We start from the raw sequence: 24,031 nt of genomic DNA on the forward strand, positions 1-24,031 counted from the left end.
TCCCACAGCATTGCCAGGACTGTTGATCTCGTTAGTAAAACGGGAAGATACTGCTAGACGGGAATTCGTCAATGGAGCAGAAGGACACGCTCAATCACAGTAAGGGTCAAGTGAGCAAGAATGCAGGTAACACCACCACGCCAAGGCAAAAGCAACACTCATTTTACCCAATGGCCTCCTTGCGACAACCTATAGGAGACTTTATCTCTTCTTTCCTCTCATCCCAAGGTCAAGTGAAAATTCTTCAACTCAGTGAAGACAAGATCGTGTGCTTTCCCCACTCAGCATCTGCCAAACCACCCCGATGGTGATCACAGTGCAGAAGTTCTACCGAACTACCAGACTCTGACACCATGAACTACGGAGGCCTCCGTTAATTTATGAGCCTTAAAATCAAGGCACAAACGCAAATTCCATCCTAGAAAAGTATCCGGCCATTATACTGAATTACACAGCCCACATTTATGGGCAAAGAATTTTGAGCGGGGTTCAACAATAGGACTCTGTACTCAACCTGTCTTGTGAAGCCAAGACTGTTCTGCAGTATATCCTCCCCTGGGGCGAAGAAAACCCGTATTTGTTGCTGGAGTGAAATCATCTGTCAGTTTAATGAGAGGGAGACCTAGTAATTCAAAGTGAAATATTAAGGAGCATCCTTAAGCTTAAATTAAATACTGTATGTTAGTAACTAAGCTTATTTTATGGAGAGATAATTCAGGAGGTGATGTCTTTCCTTATAAATTCTGGGAGGTTGATCTATTATTTAAAAATGATGGATTGACATGATTAGGCTTTGAGGATAAAACCCAAAGGTTTAAAATACGTGAAATAATACAAAGGAAAATAAGATCATTGATGATTTCACTGAGGTCTTTCTATACAAATGGCTATTCTATATAATCCTGCTTATATAAGTTGAGGGTGACCTGGGTGAGCAACCCATATGCATCTATACTGGAAGTGTCTATCACTACTAGACACTAATTACTACCAGCTTAATTTATAGAAAATAATTACGGGAGTATTTTCAATGAAGCTCATAAATTACCCTCGAATATTTTTCTGCTTATTTGAGTTATTATTTTCTCTTTTTCTCATGTGCCTTGAGAAACTCTCGAAACAGAAGGAACCCATTTATCAAAGTTACCGCATTTCTTCTTTCACTTCTTCCTGTGACATGGAGCAGCAGGGAGACCCAGAATTTATTTCTCAGACTATCTCCCTTCCTCATCTGGAAAGGATAGGGAAATGGTTGGCCAACGCGTCATTCCCTGAGGTTAAAATGTAGCAGTTACCTACTTGGAGACTTTCTAAAACTTTCCAGGGTGTGTCTGATGTGGACGATGCTGAAGCTAATTAAATGTGGTATATTTGCAAGGCAGCTGACATGCTGACCCTCAAATATATAGGAACGAGGCACCCTTCCTTGGTGTCAGAGCAGAAGCAGGCCTTCTGTGTGCCGAATTAACTGAGCATTGACCAATCTAATATACGTCACAGCCAAGTCCCTAAAAACGCGTTACGCAGCCTTTCTTCAGCAAAATTATGCATTTTTGCTTTTGTGCATAGCCCTCCACCTAACTTTCTCATTTATATGCTCGATTAGTAAAGTTTTTTTTAAGATTATTATTCTATGAAAGGATTCTAAGATTTACATCTCCCTAATGCAACTATATATATATATATATATAATTTTGCCTCCTCGAGTAAGTAATCGGCAAACTTCCGCTTACGCTAGGTGGAACGGCAAGCATCTCTGAGGTCAGAGAATTTGAGACCAGGTGTGTGATTTACAGAGTAAATATAAACTTTCAATATCTTTCATTCATGCCGGTTACATTCCTTTTGAACTGGGTTTATCACATACCTATGCCGCCCCAGATGGGAGGATGTCTGAAGATATAAAACCTTCAGGAAGAAACATGTTCCAAACTCTTATTAATGTTCCGAGCCCCGGGTATTTTTCACGGTTGATGCATTTTGAATGTTAGGGAACGAAGGTATGAGGGAGAGGGGACGAAATTATCTCAAGCTTGAAAGATACATAAATCAAGGTTTGTAGTTGGAGGCTGAAACAGTGCACTATTTTTAGGGAGATGGCTCTGTTGGTTGGCGATCATGTTTACACCTGTTTCTAATTGTATTAATTTTTCAGGTTGGCACTAATCCATCTGCTTAGGCTTGCCCAGAACATTCTGCACCCAGAAAGCAGTTGGGCATCCATCTCATTGTTAATGAAGCTGTCTTTTATATTTGCTATGCTTCGAATACAAGAGAAGAAAACATGTAGATGGTTTCTCAGAATATATACGTGGACAGCTTTGAGGTGGTTTTTATCACCCCTGCCAGATGTAGAAGCGATCTTTTACTGACAAAATAGAAATTATTATGCCCCACAGTGTGCATTTATGCAACGTAAAAGTCGTGTTCATTATAAACTTACAGAAAAATGATAAACATACCCATGCATTTACACACCAGCCTCTTTTCCCAAGATTCTTCTTACCATTACCACAGAGGGAGGGTCCATGCAGTATTCAACATGCTCCTTCTCACCCATGAGAAGTCTTCCTGCCCAACATGTTGAACTATAAATTTCATAATGGCAAGATATGGGGTTCCATAAAACATTTGCCATATATATATATTCTATACCATGTTTTGATGTGGTACATAATTTTATAAAACAGCTACACGAGATGTTTACAATTGCCTATATTCAGAAAAAAAAAATCTTTAGAGAAGGAGCTTCAGTACGTAACTCACTAAAAGTCTACAAGCCAAGCAAGGAGTAAATGGAAGAAAATACAAAATGATCGCAAATGGCAACTCCAATATTATGTTTTGGAAGCAAGAATGGTGATACATCCATGGAAATATAGAAAGAGCAAGAAAGGGGGCCTGGGTGGCCCCATTGGTTGAGCATCCAACTCTTGATTTCAGCTCAGATCATGATTTTAGAGAAGTGAGAACGAGCCCCACGTTGGGCTCCACACTCAACACAGAGTCTGCTTGAGATTCATGCTTTCCTTCTCCCTCTGCCCCTCCCCCTGCTTGTGTGCTTTCTCAAATAAATAAATAATTTTTTATGTAAAATATTTTTTAAAACACAAAAAAAACTACAACAAAAGTCTTTTCATGTTGGGAATAAAGTAGTTCTTTCAAAAAAAAAAGTCATATAATCAAAAATAAAAACCAGTAGATACACATCCATAAATTTTTTAATTTAAAATGAGAAGTTTGATGACTGGTATCTGTACATTTTTCATGCTGAAAAATACATTGCTGGCTAGTTTCAGGTAAAACTTAGAGCATTGATAATTTGGTTCAAAGTAATTTTCCTATACAACTTCCTTTCTTCCTTACTTCACTGCTGACATAGGAATAGAACATCATTTAGCTGCCTCTACTTTCCTGGAGATAAAACCACAGAAGGTCTTTCACATTTCTGTTGAAATACCTGAAGACGCCAGACTGAAAAGCACATTGAGTATTTATGGAGCATCTGTTCCAAATTTATTTATATTTGCGACAACACTTTTATTTCAGTTCACAGTCCCTTCCCCAACATAAAAACTAAGAATTAAAGACAATCATTAATTGGCTCAAAGTCTTCAGAGCTAGCAAATGAGTCCTTCGATTTCAATTTGATGATCTTCCACACACAAACCATCACCCCATAATGAAACAGATCAAGCAGCATTTCTTCAGCTTTGAAGAGCCATCATGTCATGAGCAAAATTTCTTGAAAGTAGTAAAATCCTTTATTTTCCCATTCAAAAATACACGAGACAAAATGCCTTCAAAATTGTATTTTGGTGGGGTTTTTTTAAGATCTTATTTTTCAGTAATTTCTACACTTGATCTCGGGTTTGAACTCACAACCCCAAGATCAAGAGTTGCATGATTTACTGACTGAGACAGCCAGGTGCCCCTCAAAATTGTATTTTTGAATATTATAGTGAAATGACTAGACTTTGCATGAAGAAACAGACAATCACATACATAACTCAGCGTGTGTTATTCAGTCCAAAAATACAGGGCTGTAATAGGAGGATCTACCAGAAAAATGAGGTCTCCCATTTTCCAGGAGGATGGCTGGCTCTGCTCCACACAGTCATACAGGGATCCAGGATACTAATAACTGGCATTTCCAACTCCATCCCACTTGTGGTTGATTCCATTCAAATGGTGGGTGGGGTGGCCCAGGTTCAAGGGACACCACTTCTCTTCATGTCCCATGTGTACAAGGTAAGGACAGGACTTCATTCTCAGTCAGTGAGGAAGAATGTAGTCATATATCCACAATGAAGTGCCAGAGGGACTGGTCAGTTTTTGGTAAAAACAAAGCAGAACAAAATAGAACAATTCTGAGAAAATTCTAAATACTTTGTTTGTTTCATTCAAGGATTCCTGAATGGGGTATCATATAGAATGGAGCTCTGAGGAGGTGTACAGAATGAAGACTGTAAAAGGCAGAAGGGACAGGAAAGAAGGAGGTTCTCTTAGCAAAAAGCAAATTGATTATGGCAAGGTCACTTTCCTTTAGGGGATGACATGGGTCTACCAGATGGGTGACCTCACTAGGGCTGATGAGGTGACTTCAGGTTGCCTGGGTTAAGATGCCATTCCAGGAGGAGGTTGAAACTGTACATAGGTTGGAGGTCAGGTGTCTATTTGGTGATGTGGGGCATGGCTTTGCACAAGTGACCCTGTTTTGAGCATCTAGTCTAGTTTTTAATACTTTAATGCTTGATCCAACAGCTTCATCCCACTATCGGCCTATTAGGGAATGAGAAATGGTTTATTCAGGGCATGGGCAACTCTTTGCATGCCACAAGAAGGAACAACATGTTGTGGGTAGGATATGAATGAGGAAAACGTTGAGGGTACGTTTAATTCCTTTTTGGTATTCAAGCATACTAAGGTTGTTTTTTTTTTTTAAGATATTTATTTATTTCAGGGGAGAGAAGCAGATGGAGAGGGAGAGAATATACAAAAAATTCCCCACAGAGCATAGAGACTGAAGGGGGGCCCAGTTCCATGACTCTACGATCATGACCTGAGACAATATTAAGAGTTGGATGCTTAACCCAATGAGCCACCACCCAGGAGCCCCCATAATAAGGTTATGGACACATACATTTCTTCTTCAAAATATTAGAATCATACTATAGAAGATCTGAAGGAGCATATATGTCAGTAGGTGGTTGGTGTGGTGTGCAAATCTCCAAGGTCAGACTGCCTGAAGTTTGGAGTAACTGTTTTCTATGTTCTTTGTCCGTGTACGTAGGACCACAATGGAACAATAGGGGTACATCTTCCCTTTGAAACAGTATTTGGAACGGAGCACATTGGATTTTCAGCTGTTCAGGAGGATTTGAGGACTTGAAAACCCAGTATTGTCATTTACAAAACAAATGGTTTACAAAATGAATCACAACACAATTCCCAATAGTGCAAGTTGACCCGATGTGCCTTAATGTGTTTCACTCTGGCAAAGACCCCATTTAAAAACATTACGCGGAGTCTCGGGCATACCGAAAATAGTGTGGAAAGTTCTCTATCAAAGTTGCTTAATCGTGCAATCTCTTTCTGTCCAAATATTTTTAAATGGAATTACTCTGATGTGTTCCTGCCAAGTGCTATGGAGTCTTATAAACCAATTATAATAGGTTTCATAAAAATGAATAATTCGGCTCATTTCTGGGTTTTTTTCCCCCTTTGGTTTCTTCAAAGCCTTCTCTCAAAACAATATATTATCTTTAATGGGTAAGCAAAGTAAATTAAGGCCCCTCCCCAAGCTCGGGATGTGCTTTCTTTGTTTTCAATGGGATTATGTTCCCCTCTTTGTAGTTGATAACAAAGTTAGCTCTTAGAAGCTGCATCTACTCATGTCAAAACAATACTTCTGGGGATCCCTGGGTGGCTCAGCGGTTTAACGCTTGCCTTTGGCCCAGGGTGCGATCCTGGAGTCCCAGGATCGAGTCCCACATCGGGCTTCCTGCATGGAGCCTGCTTCTCCCTCCTCCTGTGTCTCTGCCTCTCTCTCTCTCTCTATGTCTAAATAAATAAATCTTAAAAAAAAAAAAAAGAAGGGCCTCTATTAAAAAGAAAAAAAGGCTTCTAATGCACGACAGACTGTGAACACCTGAATAAAAACTCAGAGTTCAAATCTCCTTTAAAGATATGATCTGTTTTATTCCCCTGTTGCATAATGCTAGCTCTTTATGACACAATCTTTGAAGAATAATCACTTTTATAATTAAATTGCCCTGAAGAAAGCTACTAGTCTTAACTACTCTTCATCTTTTTTCTAATTTCTTGGCAATCCAGCACAAGTATACACCTGATGAGAGGGAATCCGTCAAAGCACACGGCAAACGCTTAAGTTTCCTACCACTAATACATAAGCTTTTCTTTTTTTTTTTTAATACCTAAGTTTCACCACGAATTTTATTTGTGATGTCCTCAAGTCAAGTCCTGTATCTTCTACGTGGGGGCTTTCTTTTTTTTTTATCTTGGATGGCAACTATATTGTGCTTTCAGAAGAATATGACTGATCCCAAAGACTGTTCCCCAGTGAGCTTGCCTTATCTGTTTGTCACAAAAACGTTCATAGATTCTTTATCCACAAGGTGTGTGTGTGCATATGGACTGATCAATGGGGTTGATAGATACATTCCCTGCTAACTTTTTCCTAATTTATGTAGACAAAAAAATACCCTAGTAATTGTTTAATAGTCTCAAATTCAGAATTCACCATAACCCCTGAGACATAATTACCACTAATAATGAGTAATGAAAATAGGTAAAACAAAACAAAACACAGACAAAAATCACAAAATGTGTCAATGAGGCATACCATTTTGGCATACACCAAAACTGGCATCCCTCTCCTCCTGGTATCACCATTAAGAGGGAGGGAGGGTACCGCCTGAAGCCAACATGGAAATGTTGGACATTTGGACCCATGAGGCACAGTTGGACCCATGAGGCTGGAGACAATTTCTCTTTACAGGACACAAAGATGTCTCCCTCGCAGCCAAGAATGTGACATCGTGATAGTTTTTCCGTCATCTTGCTGATTTACGTAGGAAAACGCCTATGTGCAAATACACGTGCCAATTACACGTCAATGTCAACATTTCCTCGGTGACAAATTACCAGGCAAAGACGCCGATTTGATCCAGGAAGTCCTCACCAGGTCGTTGGCTTTACAGAAATATGACAGCAGAGAGTCTGTGGCAGGTAGATATGCACTGCTGCTTGTTTATACAAGGAGAACTCAGGGAACTGTGCTAATTTCAACGTGAAAATAAATCTCTCTGATAATAATTGGTCTCTTCTGCTCCTAAACCTTGAGTTATGGAATAAAAATGAATGCCGTATCTCCCTATGAAACTTGCAGATTGCGTTTTTTCCCCTTTGCATATTATGATAATTAGGATTTATGTGGATTGCACGTTTCATGCCTGTGGTTGAATCTATGAGACGTCCTTGTCTCTAGAAACCATCATCTCTTGAAAGAAGATAATGATGATAGGTAAAACTTTTCTGCTATTTCAAGGAATTTTTAAACACTGGATTCAGGCAATGTAATGTAATAAATATTGATTGAGGAACTAACATAGCCAGGCTGTGCTCCAGCCCTGGTTAAATTCATATATAAATAGGATATAGTCTTTGGCGTCATCATACTTGCTGTCTAATGGAGGGGTCATGGATAAACCATTAGTTGTCTACAGGGGTGGTGCTTAACAGGGGATAATTTTGCTCACCCACCTCAGGGAGCACTAGGCCCTTATGGAGACATTTTTGGTTCTGACAACGGAGGATGCTTCTGCTATCTAGTGGGTAGAGACCGCGGATGTTGCTGAACAACCTACAATGCACAGGGCAGCACCGCCACCCATAGCAAAGATTTATGCAGCCTGTCATACCATTAGTGTTGAAGATGAGAAACTCTGTTTTACAGCTTCAGGAAAATGAACACGTGAGCAAAATGAACTAGTAAACACCACATGGCTATGAGCCCAAGGGAGGAACAAGGATTTGAGAGCTTTAGGAAGAGTCTGAGGATAGCTATGAATACGAAATCCAAAGGTATTCGTATCCTACACTTCTATGCTTTAAAGAGTAGCCTTCATCTCATGAAAAGACCAGTATTTAAAACAAAGGAAGGTGGAGGCCGACTCCTGACGCTGTCCATGGACAGGCATCCCTTACTGTGAACAGGGAGCCATTTGGGACATTTGAGACATGGTGGACGGACACCAACCACCTCCCATGAGTGACACCTGGCCTGAGCGCTGGGGCCAATGGGAAGATACAAGTACATGGGAAACGTGCCATGATCACCTTAGAATCTAACACGCTTGAGTCATATTCCACCTTTTTGCTATGCAAAGTCTTATTTCTAACTACAGGTTTGGAGTTAGGACGTTGTCAATATTAGACTCACCGAACAGTGTTTTAGACAGAATTAAATCTGGTCTGGGAAAATGAGATCCTTGAGACTTTGCCCCTGGCCTCTACTAGAGAGAAGTCCAGATGTTGAAACATGTTGAAACGTCAAGGAACCATGTATTTATGTGTTACTTTTTCCCTAATGGAGTCAGTAGAATATCTGCAAAGCAAACATGTTTGAATATATGTGGATTTCCCTTGTCTGGCGTAATAATGTAGGATTACTAGTCTATCATGAATGCTATGTCAAATGCCCATGCCTTCAAAGTCAATGGGTGATCACACTTGAAGATCATCAAGTATCCCAAGAAGGTACAAAAAGGAAACATGAGGGTAAACAGGAGGGATATCCCCCTATCCCAAGCCTGGGCTCTTATTTTGGGAGGGCTGGAAAGGGCAGGGGGGAGATGATGGGGATTCACCTTGCTGGCTGTGAAATCATGAATGTCTGCTCCAAATCGGTTTGAGGGAGGACATTCCTTTGCAAGAGACATGCTACATGGGACAGCAAATTCTGGAAGGTTTTGTCATAGCCAATGGGTACACTCAGGAGAGAATGGATTCTCAGTTGGACTCACGACCGAGTCCCAAGCGCGTTAAAGCAAACCTAATCTCTGTCTCTCTGTCAAATCCTATGCAGTAAAAAAAAAAAAAAAAAAAAAAAAAAAAAAATCCTAGGCAGTGTATGTAAGCAAAGATATCCTCCGTTTTGTGTTCATGTGTACATTTATTTATAAGGCTTTCCATATAGTCCACAGAGTGGGTTTTGTTTAATTAGCTAATATATTTAAGTGACCCTATGCCTAATGTGTCAAAGATGGGCGTGAAGAGATTCATATTGGTAAGATGACAGGTCGCTCCTACACATGCCTGGTTATGAAGACTTGGTCCCTAGCTTCGAACAAGTGTAAGTGGGAATATTTGCATGAGAAAGTAGGTATCTACAAAAATAATTAAAAATAAATATCGCTTCTCCTTGCGGTCTGTAATTCTGAATCACATACTAAGTGTTAAAACACAATATAATACAGTATGTCTTTATGTTACTATACTTGCAAAAAAAGAATATGAATTAGTTCTTGGTTTTCATCATATCATAGGATATCACTTGGTATTGCCACTGAATGTACGTGGTAAAATCCTAAGACTGTGTATGACCCCAGGGTGGTCACAGAGAAGAAGTCTTGCCTTCTTAATCTGGGGCCTGTTGCGTGGCCTCCCATTTTGGGGTCCCAGATTCTTGAACCCGACTTTCTTTCAGGATTCGCCCACACAGTGACCTGCTCTTAATTACACGTGAGGAAATCTTCCTACTTACTTCGACTCCTACTTCATAAATAAACAAATTCACTGCCTTGTGCAGGAACTGGGATAATTGATATAAACCGTGTACTTGTTTATTTACAAGAAATTGTTTTAATGTGTGGGATCTGAGCACCTCCGCAGACCCCCGTGATCACAAAAGGATCGCTTATGCAAGTGGGGACTGATTAAGGTATGCGCTCAATTTTAGTGTCTTCACAACTGAGAATTGTGGAAATAGATGCCTATTGATATTTTACAGCCTTTGCTGCACAGGCCAATCCAGGGGAGGGATACCATGAGAATGACACCTTTGGTGCAAACCCATCACTACATCAAGGGACAGAAATGATGTTTCAGATCCTCTAAGCACGGGGCAAGGACATCATAGCTCAACTACACAAACAGCCTTTAATTTATCATTGTTGGTTTCATGATAAACTTCCCCAGACTTACTTTCACCTTAAAATAACCCACAAGACAAGGTACCATTAATGCTTTGAAATAATCCCTCCTTGAAGCAAAGAAGTAAGCAATCCTGATGGAGAACATGGTTGTGAGGATGGCTTCTGGACAAAAGGTACTTATGTGAAATGACTTGAAAACATTTTGGGGGATCCCTGGGTGACTCAGCAGTTTGGCGGCCCAGAGCGGGATCCTGGAGTCCCAGGATTGAGTCCCACATCAGACTCCTTGCATGGAGCCTGCTTCTCCCTCTGCCTGGGTCTCTGCATCTCTCTGTGTCTCTCATGAATAAATAAATAAAATCTTTAAAAAAAAAAAAAAAAGAAAGAAAGAAAGAATAAGAAAACATTTTGGGACACCTGGGTGGTTGAGTGTCTGCCTTTGGCTCAGGTAGTGACCCTAGGGTCCTGGGATCGAGTCCCGCATTGGGCTTCCCACAGGGAGACTGCTTCTGTCTCTGCCTAAGTCTCTGCCTCTCTCTCCGTGTCTCTCATGAATGAATAAATAAATAAAACATTCCACGTAGGATTTGATGAAGATGAGATGTTTGTTTGAGACAACTAGACTCTATCTTGGGGAGACCGTGATCATCTTCTAGCATGGAAGCTTGGAAAAAGTTTTATTCTGGGCCAGACCATGGAAGGATGTTCATAGTCCACCAAAATTAAGTCATCACGTGATTGTCTTTCTTGCTAATAATTTATTTTAGGTTTTAGCATTTGGTTTCAGACTTTATCTCCTAAGTGCTGCTAAATACTTTTATAGAATTAAACAATGATTGAGAGTGTGTGTGATTTTTTTCTCCTTGTGCTTTGCGTTGATTTCACTCTATCAATTCTTCCTGTCTAATCCTCGGGAGCTCAGTCTCCATAGAAGGGTGAGCCTATTTTCCTCAGAAATGGGAAATTAAACTCCTTAATCCCATGAGAAGTCGGGTAGAAACCGTTTCCCACATTGTACAGAGTGCCTTCGTATCCCCTATGAGAAAGGGTATTTGTTGGCTCTAATGAGGATTTGTTTCTGAAACCACTGCAGGCCTATTATCGTAAGATTAACGGACATTTAATTGCATCCTAGACGTCGTGGTACAAAGAGCAATTGCTGTTTAAGACTCTAGGGATAGCAGATTTCTCAGTAGGGTAAATGACCAAGACTCCAATCCTGACGTAGTACATGAACTGGACGGTGCAGGAAGAGTTGACATAGCAGACAAAGGAAGGCATCTGAAGATACTTAAGGAAACCATAGGGAAATGAGAGATAATTCACAATGAATTCAGAATGAATTAACCAATAATCCACAAAGGTGGGAATGATTTAGCCACGTAGGAAGCACAGGTGCATACAACGGAAGACGTAGGGATCTCATTTTTCCACGAGCCTGTGTTGTGAAAGAAATACAGTACTCTATGTATTCAAAAAAAATGATCAGTAGTCAACAGATGTGACCAAAGTTTGGTAGTTGACCAGAACTTTGAATGGATTAGTTGGGCAAGGGCATAGAACACTTGGTGCTATAGGTTTTGGAGCATTTAGAATTTAGGGAAAGACTTTCCCCACGCCATGTGTTGCCAGTAATATCTCTAAGGAGGATGATGCTACTTTAATTTCCAGAAATGGTAGATGCAGCTTCAAAGGATGTTTTGTTTCACAGAGTGTCTTAAGTGTTCCGAGACCCCAGAGCCAAGAGTGCAGGGGGAACAAGGCTGCCATAGTGCTATGCACAATAATTCGAGGTGGTTTGGATATGGAGAAAGATGGAACCTGGGAAGGAGAGATACAGGGAGACACATTATCAGTGATTGTCTGGGGAGGTGGGGTGCTGAGGGAGTTGGTAGGGTAGTTATTTCCAGTGGTATTGAGTTTTACTTTACGAGTTCTGTTGGGGATGTCCCGATTCCCACCCAGCACAAAATTTGAGTGCAATGTACACCAGGGTCCTTCCTGCCTCTTCCAGCATCTGGGGCTCCAGGCGTCCCAGGGCTGGTGGCTGTGTCCCTCCCATCTCTGCCTCCATCATCCCATGGTTTCTCCTCTGTGTCTGTGTCTCCTCTTCTGTCTCTTACAAGGACACCAGTCATTGGATGCTGGGTGTGTTCCAATCTACTATGACCTCATCTTCTCTTGACTCCATCTGCAAAGATCCTATTTTCAAATAAAGTCTGGTTCACAGGTTCTGGGCTTAGGACTCGCACATAATATTTTTAGGGCTGATGTTTGACCCACTGGAGCAGTGAGAAATCGAGTAAAAAGTAGTATATTCTGGAGGTTAAGAGTCATTGAGGGAGTCCATCAAAAGGAGATGAACCCAAGGTGAGGTAAGTCCTTCCACAGGATGGAAGGTACATGCAGGGGCAGAGAGGGTGTGAGGATTTGTCTTTTCATTGGACAGAGCCCTGTGTTTTCGATTCATTTCCCGGAAACATTAAGTGATGCGCCTCTTGTGCTTATTATACAAGTTCAAAATCATGTGTCTTTAATTTTTTTTTTTAGACAGCATGGATTTTGAAGGGAAATGTGCCACAGTGACCAGGATGTATTTGAGGTTAATTAATCCTCCTAGTGGACGAGAAAAGGAAGCCGTAACGAATGGCATGGCGGGTCATGCCTATGGACTCTGGCTTCTGAGTCTCTGCAGTGACTCTCCCTGCTTATTTCAGTTCAACGCTCTTCAGTCAATGTGAATCTTCACCCAAGCGATTGTGATGATGGGATCTCAGGGAATGTCCTGCAGAGCCTGCAGCAGGGGGAACCCACTCACCGTGTACGGATCTACAAAGTGATACAGCCCAATGGGTGGATGAACATGTGCACTGCCTTGGTTTGAAGCTTGAAAAAGGCCATAGAACTGGTAAAGTATTTAAAAAAAAAATAAGCAAATCTTTTGCATTCTGGGTGCAAGCAAATACAACACTTGTTTTCCTACGGTGTGTGAAGTGCTTGCAAATACATTAAGGCAATCTTTTCAGTGATGTTCCTGATGTTGCATGAATGAACATGAATAACGTTCTCCTCCCTTGAGAACGCTCCCCAAGCCCCTGTCCACAGTCTCTGCTGCTCCCTCCTGGAAAGAGCCTCCACGCAAGGCAGGCTGATTAGCAAAGAATCACTCAAAATTCATGTACTAAGAACCCACACGTGAACATGGTGCCTCCTCTGTGTGTGCTGTGGTTGCTGCTGAGGGGTCAGTGTTTCTTTTTTTTTTTAAGATTTTATTTATTTGTTCATGAGAAATACAGAGAGAGAGAGAGGCAGAGACATAGGCAGAAGGAGAAGCAGGCTTCCCGCAGGGAGTCCACTGTGGGACTTGATCCCTGGACCTGGGATCATGCCCTGGGCTGAAGGCAGACGCTCAACCAATGAGCCACCCAGGCATCCCAGGGTCAGTGCTGCTTAAGAGGAAACCACCATGGAGAAATCTACCCTTCAGCAGGGAAGACGCTCCCCACTCTGCTCCCCCACCTCAGCCCAGATGTCCCAGCAAGAGAAACACTGCTAGAGCAGAGAGGACTCAGATACTACTGTGACATCTTCACGCAACGGCTGCTGATGTATCTCTTACTCAGATCCATAATGACCAGTGTTCCTTTCTGCCCTAGATTTCTGCTCTTTTGTAGGGATGATTTTGTTATTTGTTTCTGGTAAGCTATCTATCATCTATCTATTATCTATCACCTATCTACTATTATCTTTTATCTACTTATCACCTATCTATGTATCATAATCTGTCACCTATCTACATCTATCTTTGTATTCATCTATCTATCTAATCATTCTATCTACTTATCCATCATAACTATCACCTATCTATCCATCCTATCATCTATCCATCCAACCATCGATCCATCACATCTATCAACCATCCATCTACCCATATATCCATCTATCTATCATCTATCATCCATCGATCTATCATCTATCTATCCATCATATCTATTATCTACCTATCTATATATCTATTCATACATTTCATTTTGTTCTCTTACTGAATTGCCCAAGACCCACCACTCTTCCTTCTTTTTCTCTAACAATGTTAGCAAAATAGCCCACAATTTAAAAAAAAAAAAATACTAAGAACTAGTCAGCAGACCAGAAAGAAAGGAAATACTAAATTGCTTTTTCAAACAAATGGTAAACGTTTCTAGGTGGAAGCCCAGAGATGATTGAAAGTTTCATTAGTGACAGTTTAAGACGTGAGCACTGTGGGCTTCATACATCGTAGTAAAAATGCTTCATGGAGGTGTGTGTGTGCATATGAGAGAAGGAAGTTAACACAATAAATAAATACACTAGAAGGAAGTAAATGAACACTGCAGAAAAAAATGAGAGAAACTAATTGATGATAAAGCGTCCTCATAGGTTCATCACATTGTCTGGGATGCCCATTTTCACAAGACTTCAGGCATTCATTCATTTTATGTCTTTGAGAGCAAATACCAAAGTAGAGATAAAAAGTAAAGCATTGTAAGAGCAACAAAAAAGGTAGAAATGCCTTAATTTAAAAATATTTAATCTATCACAAAATGTAAATAGACCCTAATTATAATAAATAGTAGCATTCTAAATAGTACAATGAAAAATAACACTCCTATTGAGTGGAATTAAAATCCAAATACATGCTAGGTCTATGACATAAACCATAAACACAAAAATAGGTAAAGGTTAAAATTGTAGTTATGAGAAAAGGTGTTATCATGAGAACACTAACTGAAACAAAGCGAATGCAGGAATATTAGTCTCAAACAAAACAAAACGCAAGGCAGAAATCATGATGAAGGATACTGTGGGGGTATTTCATAATTTAACCAGAAGACATTAATTTATGCATCCATTGGTGACTAATAAAAGAGCTTTGAAATATTTATGGGGCACCTCCCTGGCTTGGTCAGGGGAGCATGGGACTCTTCATCTCAGAGTTGTAGCTTCCAGCTCCACATTGGGTGTAGAAATTACAAAAGAGGAGCGTCCAAATATTTAAATCAAAATTTCACATACTGTAAAGGACAAACGGACATGCTCTTGATGTAGACTATTTTCTACATCATTATGTTATGTTACTATTTTAACATATCTACTGAAGCTGCTGATAGAACAGGAAGGAAATGATTACAAATGGTAAAGATTTGGAGCACCTGGGTGGCTCAGGGTCAGGGCATGATCCAGGATCCCGGGACCTAGTCCCCCATCAGGCTCTCTGTAGGGAGCCTGCTTCTCCCTCTGCCTGTGTCTCTCCCTCTCTCTGTGTGTCTTTCATGAATAAATACATTAAATCTTTTTTTTTAAATGGTAAAGATTCTATGCAAGCCCACGACACATGACTCGCATATACGGTGTGATGTAACTGGCAGCCACACCTTGCACACTCTCTTCAAGCGCACAATGCTGACCAATTGACCAAATGCTGCAACATAAAACAGATGTCACCACGTTGCACACACTGAAAACACCAGGGACATGCACGTTCATCACGGTGCAATTAGCAGAAGTTCCAGAGCAAAAGGACAACTGGAAAAGTCCCAAGTGTCTGTAAATCAAGGGAAACACAATTAACACATGTGTGGGACAAAAGAGATAAACACAGACCATTAGAAAATAGTTTGGATTTAGTGACAATTAACATGTGCCTTTGTGAACGCTTTGTGGTATGCCCCGAACGGAGACGCAGACGGAAAGATAAGCCTTAAGTTGAAACGTGTATCCTATTGGTTAATGCTAAAAACTCACACTACAAATACGAGTCTGAGGAAGCAAGACAAAAAAGCACAACCGGCTGTACTCACAGATGACAGAGGGATGGATGTAAACCGAGGTAAGGGCAGAAAGTAAAAGAACAAAAACAAGAATGAAACTGTGAAACACGGAGTAAAAGTCTGCTCATCCAGAAGAGCGCTGAGGTCTCCTACTTGTCAAAATTAAAAGACTCAAAATTCGATTAACCAAATGCTTCTTGCAGCAATCAGCGGAGGGTGTGTTCAAGAAAAATTGGGGTGAGTTTTGGGAAGAGTGGGAAGACTGGTAATGTACGCTGACCCGTGGCCTTCCCCTCAAACAGCTGCATTCGAGAGCCAGGCGACCCAGCAGCTCTGCAAGCACCAGAGCTTCAGAGCTGAAGGTGAACACAACCTCCTGCCTGCATGCTGCCCAGAAATCCTCCATTTGCAGGGCACTTTTTTTGTAGAGTGACTGGACCATTAGCTTGTTCAGTGAGGAAGCCTCTTTCTGCACATTACTTGTCAGAGGCATTGTTCCCCAGCACGTGTGGAGCACATTCTTGGTTAGACATTAGGAAGCCATACAACGAGTCAATGTGAAGGGATAGAAATTGGGCAAAATGTGTGTCTCTGACCACAGTGGAAGCGAACTGGAAATCCACAGCACTGGGGTGTGGGAGTCTTATAGGCAGACGGAGATCAAACGTATGCTCATGAGTAACCCAGGGATGAAAGAATAAGTCAAAAGGGAAATGGAAAAGAATCTGAGGTCAATGAACATGAAACCCGCATTCCAAAAATGTATGGGATGGGGCTAGACCAGTGCCTCACAGGCCATTTATCAATGTAAAAATCTATACTCAAAAATAAGACAATCTCAGGGCTCCTGGGAGGCTTAGTCAGTTAAGCATCTGACTACAACCCAGGTCGTATTCTTGAGGTCCCGGGATCGAGTCCCAAAGGAGCTCCCTGCTCAGGAAGGAGTCTGCATCTTCTCCTGCCCTTCCTCCCAGCTCATGCTCCTTCTCAAATAAATAAATTAAATCTTTCAAAACAATAAGACAATCTCAAAATAGTAACATCATCATCTCCCTTCAGATCTAAATTAAGAGAAGGAAATTAAATCCAATCAGAAAGAAGGAAATTATAAGTATTGAAGTGTGAATGGATAAATACATTACTGAAAAACCACACAGAGAAGTCAATGAAGATCAAAGGTGAAGATGAGCAAAATTGTCAAATTTTAGTAAAGCCGACCAGAAAAAGAAAAAAAGGATGACTCAAATTACTGCATAATAATTATAAGATTCTGTTAGTGATTAAACACACATACACAAACTTCCCACATAGAAAAGTCCAGTCCTGATGGCTTCCCTTGTTGAGTTCCGGCAAATATTTTAGAAGAATTGATACAAGAACATCATGAATGTTTCCATAACGAGAACAGGAAAGTCTTCCCGATTTAGCCCATGAGGACACTACGGTGCTGCCACAAACACGGCCAGGACGCCGCAAGAACACAATAAGCAATATCCCTTAAGAACACATGCACAAAAATGCTCAGTAAAATCTTGCACATTCAAAAAAAAAATCTTGCACATTCAATTCAGCAACATATAAAATGGATTATATGCAGTTTGACCAAATAACAGACGTAGTAAAGGTCAAATTTCAGAGACACACAGGACATTTTAGCATGTGCCACAAAGGATTGGAAGGGGAGTCATCTTAGGGATAGGACTTTTCATATCTGTCAGCACAAGCCTAAAGGCAATGAGGTCTAGTCTGCAAATGGTCCCAGGAAGGTTTCTCCTCCCGTCCTTGGAAACACTCCCCCGGCAGATCCACGAGCTCAGGTCACTATTCCCAGCAGGCAGTGTCTCCTCAAGATTCGTTTTCCTCACGTGGGTACTGAGGTCAGCAAGGTCTGTCTGAGATCGTAACACACAGTGAGGTAAGGAAACGAGTGATGGGATACCACATACGGCACATGTCGTATGAGCAGAATCTATATCCCGAAAGAATCCTTGATCCCCCACATCGACAGATATAAAGAGAAAGTGAGGTTTAGGAGAATCATTTTTTAAACAGATTTTATTTGATTATTTGAGAGAGAGTGAGCAGGACGAGAGAGGGAGAGAGAATGTGAAGCAGACCCCACATCCACCGTGGAGCCTCAAAAGAGGACTAGAAGAACATGACCTGAGCCTAAACCAAGAGTCATATGCTTAACGGACTAAGCCACCCAGGTGCCCCTAGAAGAATATCTTTTAAGGGTATGTAAGAGAGTATGGATGTGGATATTTAAGAAGCAATACGAAATGGGGACACCTGGGTGGCTCAATTCGTTTAGAATCTGACTCTTGATTTTGGCTCAGGTCAGGATCTCGGGGTCTTGGGATTGAGCCCTGGGTCTGACCCTGTGCTAAGCACAGAGTCGGCTTGTTCCTCTCCCTATGCTCCTCCCCTGGCTCTCGCTCCCTCTCTCCGAATCAAATAAATAAATAAATTGTTTAAATTGAAAAAAAAAAAAGGAAAACCAATGTGAAATGGCCGGCCCAATCAAAACATCTTATAAAACGTTCACAGTAGATATTTTTTATCATCAGCTAATAGAGCCATAGAGTTTACAGATAACTGTCTGAGCTGAAATGTAAACCACTAACTATATTTAAAAGAATACCCCCAAGATGGCTTTTCATCATGAAAATACTCCACCCCACACATGAGACATGTAAATATTAATCACACGTGGGAGATTCTCAATGTTTGATGAAGATAGAAAAGTTTTATAATGTGCTGGCCAAAAATGTGGAGAAGTCAAAGAAATAAAACTCTTCCTACATTTTTTAGAGGACGGCACTGATTGATTCAACCCCTTAGAGGATGCTCCCTGTGACTTCAATGGTCAGAATTCACTCTAAATGTGCCCCAAAATGTTAGTGTAAAGACAAACACTGCAGCATGGTTTGAAGGACCCAAAGGTTATATAGTAAGTTTAATTTCTGCATGATTAGGTTTAATACATTATACCACACCAATTTCATAGAGTAATATGCAGACCTTAAAGAAAAATGAGGGTAATTTGTGTTTGTTGATATAAAAAGATGTAATATGCGTATAGGCATCCCAAGGACAAAATGGAAATGTATTGTGAAGAATGTGATATAATATGTGAATAGATGGCCAAGGATGTTTTCCAAGTGATTGATTTTTAGGAAAAGCCCTGGTGCCTCAACCACAGGAACAGGACTTCTTTTCAATTGGAAATCACTGTTATGTTCTACCTTAATGTGCTTCATATATTAATTATTTTTTTTAAACCCATTATTAGTCCAATTGCTAAATTAAAGGGGGAAGGTGAGTGGGGAGTGAGGTGTGAATATAATTGGACCATACGAAAAAATACAAATAAAGAAGTAACAAGAGCCAAACGTAAAAACTAGACACATAAAGTAAAAGATGAAAAAAAAAAAAAAAAAACAAGTATTCAACCTCAGCTATCCCAATAAATACGCAGAAGATAAATTTTCCTGTCAAAGATACACTGACAGGTAAGACAGTAAAGATAAAAATCTATCTGTGTGCTTTCAAAATGATGCTCGCTAAAAAAATTTTTTACAAGGGAAAACAGTGAAATTAAGACATGAGAAAAGATCCAAAGTCAATGCAAACTTTCAAGAAAGGTTGAGTGGTACTATCAGGAGCAGAAGAAGCAGAATTGAGGTTTCAAAGGAGGACCCAGTCATTGTGGTTATTGAGGCCTGGGGGGTATGTCCTAGGAACGTCAGTGTCGCATGGAGATGAGCCAGAAGAGCCTCTGCTGTTTCCTGGTTTTGAACATGGCATGGAGGGATGTCTGATGCTCAGAGCCACCGCAGCCACTTTGAGGACCATAGAACGAAAACCAGAAAGGCAAGAGCATCGCCAAGTAAATGACCAATATCCCTGGATGGTCGGGCTGCTCAGTTAACAGAGCCTAGAAGACTCTTCTTGCCTCTTCCTCCTTACGCAAAATACATCAACCCCTCATTGTGCAAGTTGCTTTTATTTGGGTATATTTTTAATTGTGAATGCATCTAGGCCGCTGCTTTATTTTTTGGGGAAAACAAACCATGGTCTATGGGAAAAAATATAAAGCACTTTTTTTGTGTACAAAACAATATATCCAATGGATAACTTCAAAATCTGGTGAAAGGGGCACCTGGGTGGCTCCGTGGTTGAGGGTCTGCCTTTGGCTCAGGTCGCGATCCTGGGGTTTCTGGGATTGAGTCCCACATCGGTTCCCTGCAGGGAGACCATGCTTCTCCTTCTGCTTGTGTCTCTGTGTCTCTCATGAATAAATAAATAAAATTTAACAAATCTGGCTGAGATAACCACAAAGAAAATCATTTAAAAAAAAAAAAAGCTGGTGATATTACCCAACTATGGATATATTCAAGAACTTGAATGATGTCAAAGTCATTGTGTTAAGAACAAGTCAAGCTCAAGAGGTCATCTCGTTGATCACTCCTCCTACAAAATATTCTCAAAGTGACAAAACTAGAGAGAAGGGGAAGACATTTGTGATAGGAAGGGATGAGAGATGGCAGGGAGGAGGTGGGGATGGTGTCACTGTAAACAGGAGGCTGTATGGTGGTGGAAGAGTTCTGTACCTTGATGGTGTTTGGCTTCTCCATCCACTTGTGTGGACAAAATGGCACCGAACGAGAAACACCTGCTGTATTAATGCCAGCTTCGGGGTTTTGATAGCGTGCTATAGTTACATCCGACGTAACCAATGTGGAAACCAGGTGAAGGGCACACGGGACTTCTCCATATTGTTTTTGCGAATGCCTAGGACTCTATGCTTATCCCCAAATCAAAAAAATATATATATGAAGAAAAGAATGTGACCTTTGGTGTATCTTGTCAGAGATTAAACTTAATGTCCTAAATAATGGAGTTTTCTTGTCATTTTCTGATACCACTGAAGAAGAAATAAAAGCTAATGGCACATTGTGTTGTCTTATAAATACTCTGATGCTCTGTGCTACACGTATTCTACTTAACTTCTTACGTTTAGGTATTTTTAAATGTCTACAACATGGGACACTTTTGTTTAGAGTTTATGCTTCTCGTGGAAATAAAATTCCAGGTTCTGAAGAACTCACTAACTCATTAATAGCATTGTTTATCATCACCTGCAACTACTATAACAAATCATCTCGATTTCAGATTTTCTTTTCCTATCTCAGATGAACCCGCTTTCGCATTTGCTTTGTTTCCCATCCTCCCGTCTTTCTGTACTTCCTCCTCAAACTGTTTCTTTTAGTTATTTCCTAAATAATAGACACAGACCATATATCTGTGTTTGCACCAACTATCTTATGTGTGTGTGATGATTCCCCTGATTTAACACTTCAGCAGGACTCAGTAGTCTGGAAATTAAAGTATCGGTTAACTTTAAAAACACGGTCGACACAGGCGTTTAGGGTTCACAGCAGCAACAGGGAATACAAAGAAAAAAACATTTCTTCAGAGTAGAAACATGTTGATAATCTAGCTTTCTTTGTTAACATTTAAAAGTGGTATAAACATTGTGGGAAACAGTGTCTGATTGAGTTTTTATTTAATGTTGTAGAAGAAACTACTATACATAGCTCTCTACAATGTCTTCATTAGTGGATAATGTGAAAAAAAACCTTCAAAATAAAAACAAAATCTTGCAACTTCATTGCTGATTAACTATCTTAAGCAAGAAGGCAGCATAATAAAATTCAATTTGGACCACTATTAACACTGGGTGGAATTTAATTGGGAGGCAAACTAAATCCTGGATTATTGTTTCCATCTAAAATACGTGAGCTTGGTGGTTTTGTTAAAATGTAAATGCACGGTGGCTTTTATTATTTGTTTTAAGAGCAGAAAAATAAAAATCAAGAAGCATAGATTTTCAAGTATACAGAATAAAAGTTAATCACAAGTAGGCACAGTTTTCTCCTCCAAATTAAAATATATTCCTAGAGAAGAAATGTGTGGGAAATATCAGAAAGGGAGACAGAACGTAAAGACTGCTAACTCTGGGAAACGAACTAGGGGTGGTAGAAGGGGAGGAGGGCGGGGGGTGGGAGTGAATGGGTGACGGGCACTGGGTGTTATTCTGTATGTTAGTAAATTGAACACCAATAAAAAATAAATTAAAAAAAAAAATAAAATAAAATATATTCCTAGAAAGTAATTCTTTTTTTTTTTGTAAGATTTTTTTTCATTCATTCATTTGACAGGGAGAGACAGAGTACAACCAGGAGGTTCAGAAGAGGGAGGAGAACTGCTGAACATGGACTCGATTTCAGAACCCTGAGATCATGACCTGAGGTGAGGGCAGACCTTGGACCTACTGAACCACCCAGGCGTCTCAAAAGCAAAGTTATTCTAACGCATATTTAATAAATACAAGAAGATAAGCAATTCTTTATGAAGCAGGTATAATAAAAATAACTTACATTGCTAGAGTAAATTTGTAGTTTTCTAGCATTTATTTATTTTATTTTTTTTCTAGCATTTATTTTAAAAGTACATTTTTCAAATGATCATGTGGCATTATAGGTAAGTGCATTTTTGCATGGTTTCTACATCAAATTAGTCAAGGTTTTCAGGATACTTTTGTAGAACCACGAGACAACAATATACTTCTTACATTCATCTGTTAGTAGTAGCCTTGCATCTGTAACACCACAATGTCACAATTTGGTCTCTGCTTAAGCTAGACTCAATGGGCTGTGGATGCCAGGACATCAGGCACTATTAAAACTCTCAAAGTGGGGGAATTCCCTAAACAACATGGCTGTCAAAGAGACCTTTCCAAATAATTGTTGGGGCCTACAAAATGTGGAGCAGCTGGGGCATTGAGGACTTAGATGCATCTTTAGTCTCACTTCCCTTGTGTGTCCTAGGCAAAGTTTGGGCAACCGACACGTCTGGCATCCAGGACATTCAGGCAACAGGGGGACCCTCAGAGACAGTTTCTCCTCAGCTCTGAATTAGTATGCTAGAGCTCCCTCATAGCTGAGAAGCCAAGAGGGAAATAGACACAGGTAGATTCCTCACCCCCACCCCCCCAAGGCTAAGCCGGGAAAAGTGTGATGACACCTGGGAACACAGCGATGTTGCCCAGGTGCACCTGGAGACTAGAGATGTCACTCGACTCAATTAGTACATAAAAACACGATGTTTCCTAAATGGGGTTACTATGAAGAATATAAGGGTCTACTTTTGCAAACCTGCTAATACAATCCATTAATCCAGTGGAGAGAGAAAGCCAAACGATTCTACCAAAAGACATGGAAAATGTATTTGAAAATAATTATGCAGCCAATACAAGAAGGAAATAATAAAACAATGCATAAAATAAGCAAAAACAAACAAAATTCAAATAACAGAAGCACACTTCTAAAACCAATACCAATATGAGAGTAAAAAGCAGGTAGGAGAGTGCCTTCCATTGGCATTATTATGCAATAATTTTTTGAAGATTCTTGAAAATGCAGTGAGAGGAGTAAATGTAAATGCATTACAATGACTGGACAAGGAAAGATGAAATGAGAGCTCTTTAGTTGATAGTATGACTGCGTACCTGAGAAAATCAATTAAAAACCTTTGAGAAGGGGACTCCTGGGTGGCTCAGCAGTTGAGCATCTGCCTTTGACTCAGCTCGTGATCCTGGGATGGAGTCCTACATCGGGCTCCCCACAAGGAGCCTGCTTCTCCTTCTGCCTATGTCTCTGCCTCTCTCTCTGTGTCTCTCATGAATAAATAAATAAAATCTAAAAAAAAAAAACAAAAACTATGAGATGGTATAAAGTGATTTAGTAAAGTTGCTGAATACAAAGTAAATAAACAAAAATTCTTAGTTTTTACCTCTACTGCCAGTAAGTACCTAGAAAGCAATGTAGACATCCTCCATTCTAAATCCAATAATTGTAAAAAAAAATTTGGAAGTGCATTTAATTAAAAAAATGACATTAGGAAGAAGCATATCACATTTTTTTTTACAATTACTGGTTTATTATGAAATATAAATGAACAGCCAGATGAGGAGGTTCA

At 40.2% G+C, this 24,031-nt stretch overlaps 2 long non-coding RNA genes across 3 annotated transcripts in view; one reads left to right on the forward strand and one right to left on the reverse strand.

Annotated features, from left to right (window-relative positions):
• The window catches only part of LOC112652268 (uncharacterized), a 155,458-nt gene that overhangs the window by 65,099 nt on the left and 66,328 nt on the right, over positions 1 to 24,031 (reverse strand). The window lies entirely within an intron of this gene.
• LOC112652259 (uncharacterized) lies at positions 12,386 to 22,433 on the forward strand. 2 transcript variants are annotated; one of them, XR_003131318.3, is made up of 3 exons: positions 12,386 to 12,553; positions 12,729 to 13,086; positions 22,213 to 22,433. It is a non-coding gene; the product is annotated as an uncharacterized LOC112652259 (long non-coding RNA). The 2 variants fall into 2 exon arrangements; XR_007409407.1 differs by having other exon boundaries at positions 12,386 to 12,548.

This window comes from Canis lupus, chromosome X, assembly GCF_003254725.2.
Source record: "Canis lupus dingo isolate Sandy chromosome X, ASM325472v2, whole genome shotgun sequence".
Taxonomy (NCBI): Eukaryota; Metazoa; Chordata; class Mammalia; order Carnivora; family Canidae; genus Canis; species Canis lupus.